Source organism: Rutidosis leptorrhynchoides, chromosome 3, assembly GCF_046630445.1.
Source record: "Rutidosis leptorrhynchoides isolate AG116_Rl617_1_P2 chromosome 3, CSIRO_AGI_Rlap_v1, whole genome shotgun sequence".
Classification (NCBI taxonomy): domain Eukaryota; kingdom Viridiplantae; phylum Streptophyta; class Magnoliopsida; order Asterales; family Asteraceae; genus Rutidosis; species Rutidosis leptorrhynchoides.
Genome location: NC_092335.1, coordinates 424,929,807 through 424,941,182, shown reverse-complemented (window position 1 = coordinate 424,941,182; position 11,376 = coordinate 424,929,807).

Below are 11,376 nucleotides of genomic sequence, written 5' to 3'. Positions count from 1 at the left end.
CTAGTTGTCCACAGTTAGATGTACAGAAATAAATCGATAAATATTATCTTGAATCAATCCATGACCCAGTGTATACGTATCTCAGTATTGATCACAACTCAAACTATATATATTTTGGAATCAACCTCAACCCTGTATAGCTAACTCCAACATTCACATATAGAGTGTCTATGGTTGTTCCGAAATATATATAGATGTGTCGACATGATAGGTCGAAACATTGTATACGTGTCTATGGTATCTCAAGATTACATAATATACAATACAAGTTGATTAAGTTATGGTTAGAATAGATTTGTTACCAATTTTCACGTAGCTAAAATGAGAAAAATTATCCAATCTTGTTTTACCCATAACTTCTTCATTTTAAATCCGTTTTGAGTGAATCAAATTGCTATGGTTTCATATTGAACTCTATTTTATGAATCTAAACAGAAAAAGTATAGGTTTATAGTCGGAAAAATAAGTTACAAGTCTTTTTTGTAAAGGTAGTCATTTCAGTCGAAAGAACGACGTCTAGATGACCATTTTAAAAAACATACTTCCACTTTGAGTTTAACCATAATTTTTGGATATAGTTTCATGTTCATAATAAAAATCATTTACTCAGAATAACAACTTTTAAATCAAAGTTTATCATAGTTTTTAATTAACTAACCCAAAACAGCCCGCGGTGTTACTAAGACGGCGTAAATCCGGTTTTACGGTGTTTTTCGTGTTTCCAGGTTTTAAATCATTAAGTTAGCATATCATATAGATATAGAACATGTGTTTAGTTGATTTTAAAAGTCAAGTTAGAAGGATTAACTTTTGTTTGCGAACAAGTTTAGAATTAACTAAACTATGTTCTAGTGATTACAAGTTTAAACCTTCGAATAAGATAGCTTTATATGTATGAATTGAATGATGTTATGAACATCATTACTACCTTAAGTTCCTTGGATAAACCTACTGGAAAAGAGAAAAATGGATCTAGCTTCAATGGATCCTTGGATGGCTCGAAGTTCTTGAAGCAAAATCATGACACGAAAACAAGTTCAAGTAAGATCATCACTTGAAATAAGATTGTTATAGTTATAGAAATTGAACCAAAGTTTGAATATGATTATTACCTTGTATTAGAATGATAACCTACTGTAAGAAACAAAGATTTCTTGAGGTTGGATGATCACCTTACAAGATTGGAAGTGAGCTAGCAAACTTGAAAGTATTCTTGATTTTATGTAACTAGAACTTGTAGAATATATGAAGAACACTTAGAACTTGAAGATAGAACTTGAGAGAGATCAATTAGATGAAGAAAATTGAAGAATGAAAGTGTTTGTAGGTGTTTTTGGTCGTTGGTGTATGGATTAGATATAAAGGATATGTAATTTTGTTTTCATGTAAATAAGTCATGAATGATTACTCATATTTTTGTAATTTTATGAGATATTTCATGCTAGTTGCCAAATGATGGTTCCCACATGTGTTAGGTGACTCACATGGGCTGCTAAGAACTGATCATTGGAGTGTATATACCAATAGTACATACATCTAAAAGTTGTGTATTGTACGAGTACGAATACGGGTGCATAGGAGTAGAATTGTTGATGAAACTGAACGAGGATGTAATTGTAAGCATTTTTGTTAAGTAGAAGTATTTTGATAAGTGTATTGAAGTCTTTCAAAAGTGTATAAATAAATATTAAAACACTACATGTATATACATTTTAACTGAGTCGTTAAGTCATCGTTAGTCGTTACATGTAAGTGTTGTTTTGAAACCTTTAGGTTAACGATCTTGTTAAATGTTGTTAACCCAATGTTTATAATATCAAATGAGATTTTAAATTATTATATTATCATGATATTATCATGTATGAATATCTCTTAATATGATATATATATACATTAAATGTCTTTACAACGATAATCGTTACATATATGTCTCGTTTAAAAATCATTAAGTTAGTAGTCTTGTTTTTACATATGTAGTTCATTGTTAATATACTTAATGATATGTTTACTTATCATAGTATCATGTTAACTATATATATATATATATCCATATATATGTCATCATATAGTTTTTACAAGTTTTAACGTTCGTGAATCACCGGTCAACTTGGGTGGTCAATTGTCTATATGAAACATATTTCAATTAATCAAGTCTTAACAAGTTTGATTGCTTAACATGTTCGAAACATTTAATCATGTAAATATCAATCTCAATTAATATATATAAACATGGAAAAATTCGGTTCACTACACTAACTTCTCCATCTTGTCATCTTCTCTTATTGGCAGGAAGTGTGCTGACTTGGTGAGACGATCAACTATTACCCAAATAGTATCATAACTACTTGCAGTCCTTGGCAATTTAGTAATGAAATCCATGGTAATGTTTTCCCATTTCCATTCCAGGATTTCAGGTTGTTGTAGTAGACCTGATGGTTTCTGATGTTCAGCTTTGACCTTAGAACACGTCAAACATTCTCCTACATATTTAGCAATATCGGCTTTCATACCTGGCCACCAAAAATGTTTCTTAAGATCCTTGTACATCTTCCCCGTTCCAGGATGTATTGAGTATCTGGTTTTATGAGCTTCTCTAAGTACCATTTCTCTCATATCTCCAAATTTTGGTACCCAAATTCTTTCAGCCCTATACCGGGTTCTGTCTTCCCGAATATTAAGATGCTTCTCCGATCCTTTGGGTATTTCATCCTTTAAATTTCTCTCTTTTAAAACTCCTTGTTGCACCTCCTTTATTTGAGTAGTAAGGTTAGTATGAATCATTATATTCATAGATTTTACTCGAATGGATTCTCTGTCCTTTCTGCTCAAGGCGTCGGCTACCACATTTGCCTTCCCCGGGTGGTAACGAATCTCAAAGTCGTAATCATTCAGCAATTCAATCCACCTACGCTGCCTCATATTCAGTTGTTTCTGATTAAATATGTGTTGAAGACTTTTGTGGTCGGTATATATAATACTTTTGACCCCATATAAGTAGTGCCTCCAAGTCTTTAATGCAAAAACAACCGCGCCTAATTCCAAATCATGCGTCGTATAATTTTTCTTGTGAATCTTCAATTGTCTAGACGCATAAGCAATCACCTTCGTCCGTTGCATTAATACACAACCGAGACCTTGCTTTGATGCGTCACAATAAATCACAAAATCATCATTCCCTTCAGGCAATGACAATATAGGTGCCGTAGTTAGCTTTTTCTTCAATAATTGAAACGCCTTCTCTTGTTCATCCTTCCATTCAAATTTCTTCCCTTTATGCGTTAATGCAGTCAAGGGTTTTGCTATTTTGGAGAAATCTTGGATGAATCTTCTGTAGTAACCAGCCAATCCTAAAAATTGACGTATATGCTTCGGAGTTTTTGGGGTTTCCCACTTTTCAACGGTTTTGATCTTTGCCGGGTCCACCTGGATACCTTCTTTGTTCACTATGTGACCGAGGAATTGAACTTCTTCCAACCAAAATGCACACTTTGATAACTTAGCGTACAGTTTTTCTTTCCTCAATAATTCTAACACTTTTCTCAAATGTTCTTCGTGCTCTTGATCATTCTTTGAGTAAATAAGTATGTCATCGATGAAAACAATGACAAACTTGTCAAGATATGGCCCACACACTCGGTTCATAAGGTCCATGAACACAGCTGGTGCGTTACTCAATCCAAACGGCATAACCATAAACTCGTAATGACCATAATGCGTCCTAAAAGCAGTTTTTGGAATATCATCCTCCTTTACTCGCATTTGATGATATCCAGAACGTAAATCGATCTTCGAATAAACCGACGAGCCTTGTAGTTGATCAAATAAGTCGTCAATTCTCGGCAGTGGATAACGGTTTTTGATGGTAAGTTTGTTCAACTCTCTGTAGTCAATACACAACCTAAATGTACCATCCTTCTTCTTGACAAACAAAACAGGAGCTCCCCATGGTGATGTGCTTGGTCGAATGAAACCACATTCTAATAGTTCTTGCAGTTGGCTTTGCAGTTCTTTCATCTCGCTGGGTGCGAGTCTATAAGGAGAACGAGCTATTGGTGCAGCTCCTGGTACAAGATCTATTTGAAATTCAACAGATCGATGTGGAGGTAGTCCCAGTAATTCTTTCGAAAATACATCGGGAAATTCTTTTCCGACCGGGAACATCATTAATGCTCTTTTCTTCAGTTTGTACTTTCTCGACGTGTGCTAGAACAGCATAGCAACCTTTTCTTATTAGTTTTTGTGCCTTCAAATTACTAATAAGATGTAGCTTCATGTTGCCCTTTTCTCCGGATACCATTAAGGGTTCTCCTTCTTCTCGTACAATGCGAATTGCATTTTTATAACATACGATCTCTGCTTTCACCTTCTTCATCCAGTCCATGCCAACTATTACATCAAAACTCCCTAACTCTACTGGTATCTAATCAATCTTAAATATTTCGCTACCCAGTTTAATTTCTCGATTCCGGCATATATTATCTGCTGAAATTAATTTATCGTTTGCTAATTCGAGTAAAAATTTACTATCCAACGGCGTCAATGGACAACTTAATTTAGCACAAAAATCTCTACTCATATAGCTTCTATCCACACCCGAATCAAATAAAACGTAAGCAGATTTATTGTCAATAAGAAACGTACCCGTAACAAGCTCTGGGTCTTCCTGTGCCTCTGCCCCATTAATATTGAAAACTCTTCCCCGGCCTTGTCCATTCGTGTTCTCCTGGTTCGGGCAATTTCTAATAATGTGGCCCGGTTTTCCACATTTATAACAAACTACATTGGCATAACTTGATCCGACACTACTTGCTCCGCCATTACTCGTTCTGACACCATTTGTTCCTTTCGTTCTGTTAACCCCTGGTCCGTATACCTCACACTTCGCCGCGCTATGACCATTTCTTTTACACTTGTTGCAAAATTTGGTGCAGAACCCCGAGTGATACTTTTTACACCTTTGGCATAGCTGCTTCTGATTGTTGTTGTTGTTGCGGTTGTTATTGTTGTTGGGATGATTGTTGTAGTTGTTGTTATTGTTGTTGTTGTTGTTGTTGTTGTTGTTGTTGGGCCATTTGTTGTAGTTGCGATTGATGTTGCGATTGTTGGGATAATTGTTGCGATTATTATTGTAATTGCTGTTGTTGTTGTATTGGTGATTCTTATCACCGCTTTCCTCCCACTTTCTTTTGACTTGCTTCACATTGGCCTCTTCAGCCGTCTGTTCTTTAATTCTTTCCTCAATCTGGTTCACTAGTTTATGAGCCATTCTACATGCCTGTTGTATGGAGGCGGGCTCGTGTGAACTTATGTCTTCTTGGATACTTTCCGGCAATCCTTTCACAAACGCGTCGATCTTCTCTTCCTCATCTTCGAACGCTCCCGGACACAATAGGCACAATTCTGTGAATTGTCTTTCGTACGTGGTAATATCAAATCCTTAGGTTCGTAACCCTCTAAGTTCTGTCTTGAGCTTATTGACCTCGGTTCTGGGACGGTACTTCTCGTTCATCAAGTGCTTGAATGCTGACCACGGTAGTGCGTACGCATCATCTTGTCCCACTTGCTCTAGATAGGTATTCCACCATGTTAACGCAGAACCTTTGAAGGTATGCGTAGCGTACTTCACTTTGTCCTCTTCAGTACACTTACTTATGGCAAACACCGATTCGACCTTCTCGGTTCACCATTTCAATCCGATCGGTCCTTCGGTTCCATCAAATTCCAAAGGTTTGCAGGCAGTGAATTCTTTGTAGGTGCATCCTACACGATTTCCTGTACTGCTAGATCCAAGGTTATTGTTGGTATGTAGCGCAGCCTGTACTGGGTCTATGTTTGAAGCTAGAAAAGTACGGAATTCCTCTTCATTCATATTCACGGTGTGTCGAGTAGTCGGTGCCATTTCCTTCAAAATAGTCAAATGGAACAAGTTAATCATACAGAATATTAAGAGTAGTTAATAGTATTTCGTAGCATAATATGAACTCATTTATAAAAGCTTTTTCTTCATATTAGCGTTTTATAAGTTTAAATTCGGGTAGTACCTACCCGTTAAGTTCATACTTAGTAGCTAATATACAATTCAACTACTACAATTCTATATGAAAAACTGATTATAATAATATTTCGTGTTCAAACTTTTATACAATATTTTACAAACTTACAATACCGCTTATTTTACATAAAGCATGAAATATAGCACACAATAACTTTGATACAAGATAGTTGTGAAGATAATTCTAGCTAGTACACAAGTCGTTCAGCAAAGGCAATAAAGACACGTAATTCATACGTTCAGAAACAAGTCATGCATTCTGGTTTTACTAGGACTACTTCCCATCCTTGGTCTTGTGGAACATAACCGTTATGGCCGTTGATAAGATAGCGTGTTGTAACGTCGTAAAGGGACGAGGGTTACGTAATGACCAACAGTCTCGTAATAACCTAAAAACCTCATTTCTTACCCCAATTACCGACTCCGTCACTTGTGGGAACGTTTTGTTTAATAGTTGTAGCCCGATGTTCTTTTTCTCACATTGGTGAGAAGCGAATATTACTAACCCGTAAGCATAGCATGCTTCTTTATGTTGCATGTTAGCCGCTTTTTCTAAATCGTGAAGTCCTATATTCGGATACATTGAGTCAAAATAATTTCTTAACCCGTTGCGTAAAATAGCATTTGGGTTCCCCGCAACATATGCGTCAAAGTAAACACATCGTAACTTATGGGTTTCCCAATGTGATATCCCCCATCTTTCAAACGAAAGTCTCTTATAAACCAAGACATTCTTGGAATGTTCTTCGAATGTCTTACAAACTAATTTCGCCGTAAATAGTTGTGCCGAAGAATTCTGACCGACTCTAGACAAGATTTCATCAATCATGTCTCCGGGTAGGTCTCTTAAAATATTGGGTTGTCTATCCATTTTGGGTTTTTATACTGTAAAATAGACAAGAGTTAGATTCATAAAAAAAAATACTTATTAATACAAGCAGTTTTTACATATATCATAAAGCATAAGCACACTATATTACATACATTACACCACACGAATACAACTATCTTATTCCGACTCGCTCATTTCTTCTTCTTCGGTTTTGGTTCATTTTGTCAAGTTTCTAGGGATATATGATGTTCCCCTAATACGAGCTGTCGTTTTCCACAACGGTTTAGAAAAACCTGGTGGTTTAGAGGTTCCCGGGTCATTGTTACAACTTAATGGCTTCGGGGGTTGACGATACATATAAAGTTCATCGGGGTTGGAATTAGATTTCTCTATTTTTATGCCCTTTCCCTTATTATTTTCTTTTGCCTTTTTAAATTCAGTTGGGGTAATTTCTATAACATCATCGGAATTCTCGTCGGAATCCGATTCATCGAAGAATTGGTAATCCTCCCAATATTTTGCTTCCTTGGCGGAAACACCATTGACCATAATTAACCTTGGTCGGTTGGTTGAGGATTTTCTTTTACTTAACCGTTTTATTATTTCCCCCACCGGTTCTATTTCCTCCTCCGGTTCCTCCTCTTCCGGTTCTGATTCTTCTTCCGGTTCTGATTCTTCTTCCGTTTCTTCTTCGGGAACTTGTGAATCAGTCCAATATATATTCGACTCTTCGTTATTATTAGGTGAGTTAATGGGATTTGTGCTAGAGGTAGACATCTATCACACAATATCAAACATGTTAAGAGATTAATATATCACATAATATATGCATGTTAATAATATATAGTTTCCAACAAAAATGTTAAGCAATCATTTTTAAAGAAAACACGGTCGAAGTCTAGACTCACTAATGCATCCTAACAAACTCGATAAGACACACTAATGCAAATTTATGGTTCTCTAAGACCAACGCTCGGATACCAACTGAAATGTCCCGTTCTTATTGATTAAAAATGTTCCATATTAATTGACTTCGTTGCGAGGTTTTGACCTCTATATGAGACGTTTTTCAAAGACTGCATTCATTTTTAAAACAAACCATAACCTTTATTTCATAAATAAAGGTTTAAAAAGCTTTACGTAGATTATCAAATAATGATAATCTAAAATATCATGTTTACACACGACCATTACATAATGGTTTACAATACAAATATGTTACATCGAAATCAGTTTCTTGAATGCAGTTTTTACACAATATCATACAAACATGGACTCCAAATCTTGTCCTTATTTTAGTATGCAACAGCGAAAGCTCTTAGTATTCACCTGAGAATAAACATGCTTTAAACGTCAACAAAAATGTTGGTGAGTTATAGGTTTAACCTATATATATCAAATCGTAACAATAGACCACAAGATTTCATATTTCAATACACATCCCATAAATAGAGATAAAAATCATTCATATGGTGAACACCCGGTAACCGACATTAACAAGCTGCATATATAAGAATATCCCCATCATTCCGGGACACCCTTCGGATATGATATAAATTTCAAAGTACTAAAGCATCCGGTACTTTGGATGGGGTTTGTTTGGCCCAATAGATCTATCTTTAGGATTCGCGTCAATTAGGGTGTCTGTTCCCTAATTCTTAGATTACCAGACTTAATAAAAAGGGGCATATTCGATTTTGATAATTCAACCATAGAATGTAGTTTCACGTACTTGTGTCTATTTTGTAAATCATTTATAAAACCTACATGTATTCTCATCCCAAAAATATTAGATTTTAAAAGTGGGACTATAACTCACTTTCACAGATTTTTACTTCGTCGGGAAGTAAGACATGGCCACTGGTTGATTCACGAACCTATAACAATATATACATATATATCAAAGTATGTTCAAAATATATTTACAACACTTTTAATATATTTTGATGTTTTAAGTTTATTAAGTCAGATGTCCTCGTTAGTAACCAACAACTAGTTGTCCACAGTTAAATGTACAGAAATAAATCGATAAATATTATCTTAAATCAATCCACGACCCAGTGTATACGTATCTCAGTATTGATCACAACTCAAACTATATATATTTTGGAATCAACCTCAACCCTGTATAGCTAACTCCAACATTCACATATAGAGTGTCTATGGTTGTTCCGAAATATATATAGATGTGTCGACATGATAGGTCGAAATATTGTATACGTGTCTATGGTATCTCAAGATTACATAATATACAATACAAGTTGATTAAGTTATGGTTGGAATAGATTTGTTACCAATTTTCACGTAGCTAAAATGAGAAAAATTATCCAATATTGTTTTACCCATAACTTCTTCATTTTAAATCCGTTTTGAGTGAATCAAATTGCTATGGTTTCATATTGAACTCTATTTTATGAATCTAAACATAAAAAGTATAGGTTTATAGTCGGAAAAATAAGTTACAAGTTGTTTTTGTAAAGGTAGTCATTTCAGTCGAAAGAACGACGTCTAGATGACCATTTTAGAAAACATACTTCCACTTTGAGTTTAACTATAATTTTTGGATATAGTTTCATGTTCATAATAAAAATCATTTTCCCAGAATAACAACTTTTAAATCAAAGTTTATCATAGTTTTTAATTAACTAACCCAAAACAGCCCGCGGTGTTACTACGACGGCGTAAATCCAGTTTTACGGTGTTTTTCGTGTTTCCAGGTTTTAAATCATTAAGTTAGAATATCATATAGATATAGAACATGTGTTTATTTGATTTTAAAAGTCAAGTTAGAAGGATTAACTTTTATTTGCGAACAAGTTTAGAATTAACTAAACTATGTTCTAGTGATTACAAGTTTAAACCTTCGAATAAGATAGCTTTATATGTATGAATTTAATGATGTTATGAACATCATTACTACCTCAAGTTCCTTGGATAAAACTACTGGAAATGAGAAAAATAGATCTAGCTTCAAAGGATCCTTGGATGGCTTGAAAGTTCTTGAAGCAGAATCATGACACGAAAACAATTTCAAGTAAGATTTCCACTCGAAATAAGATTGTTATAGTTATAGAAATTGAATTAAAGTTTGAATATGATTATTACCTTGTATTAGAAAGATAACCTACTATAAGTAACAAAGGTTTCTTGATCTTGGATGATTACTTGGAATGGATTTAGAAAACTTGGAAGTAAACTTGCAATCTTGAAAGTATTCTTGATTTTATGAAACTAGAACTTTTGGAATTTATGAAGAACACTTAGAACTTGAAGATAGAACTTGAGAGAGATCAATTAGATGAATAAAATTGAAGAATGAAAGTGTTTGTAGGTGTTTTTGGTCGTTGGTGTATGGATTAGATATAAAGGATATGTAATTTTATTTTCATGTAAATAAGTCATGAATGATTACTCATATTTTTGTAATTTTATGAGATATTTTATGCTAGTTGCCAAATGATGGTTCCCACATGTGGTAGGTGACTCACATGGGCTGCTAAGAGCTGATCATTGGAGTGTATATACAAATAGTACATACATCTAAAAGCTGTGTATTGTACGAGTACGAATACGGGTGCATACGATTAGAATTGTTGATGAAACTGAACGAGGATGTAATTGTAAGAATTTTTGTTAAGTAGAAGTATTTTGATAAGTGTCTTGAAGTCTTTCAAAAGTGTATGAATACATATTAAAACACTACATGTATATACATTTTAACTGAGTCGTTAAGTCATCGTTAGTCGTTACATGTAAATGTTGTTTTGAAACCTTTACGTTAACGATCTTGTTGAATGTTGTTAACCCATTATTTATTATAACAAATGAGATATTAAATTGTTATATTATCATGATATTATGATATATAATATATCTTAGTATGATATATATACAGTTAAATGTCGTTACAACGATAATCGTTACATATATGTCTCGTTTCGAAATCATTAAGTTAGTAGTCTTATTTTTACATATGTATTTCATTGTTAATACACTTAATAATATATTTACTTATCATTTAACATAATTAACCAAGTGTATCAATATCTTAATATGATTCATATGTACTTAGTAAGACGTTGTTATAACGATAATCGTTATATATATCGTTTTCGAGTTTCTTAAATTAATAGTCTCATTTTTATGTATATAACTCATTGTTAAAATACCTAATGAGATACATACTTATAATAAAATCATGTTAACTATATATATAACCATATATATGTCATCGTATAGTTTTTATAAGTTTTAATGTTCGTGAATCACCGGTCAACTTGGATGGTCAATTGTCTATATGAAACCTATTTCAATTAATCAAGTCTTAACAAGTTTGATTGCTTAACATGTTGGAAACACTTAATCATGTAAATAACAATTTCATTTAATATATATATATATATATATATATATATATATATATATATATATATATATATATATATATATATATATATATATATATATATATATATATATATATATATATATA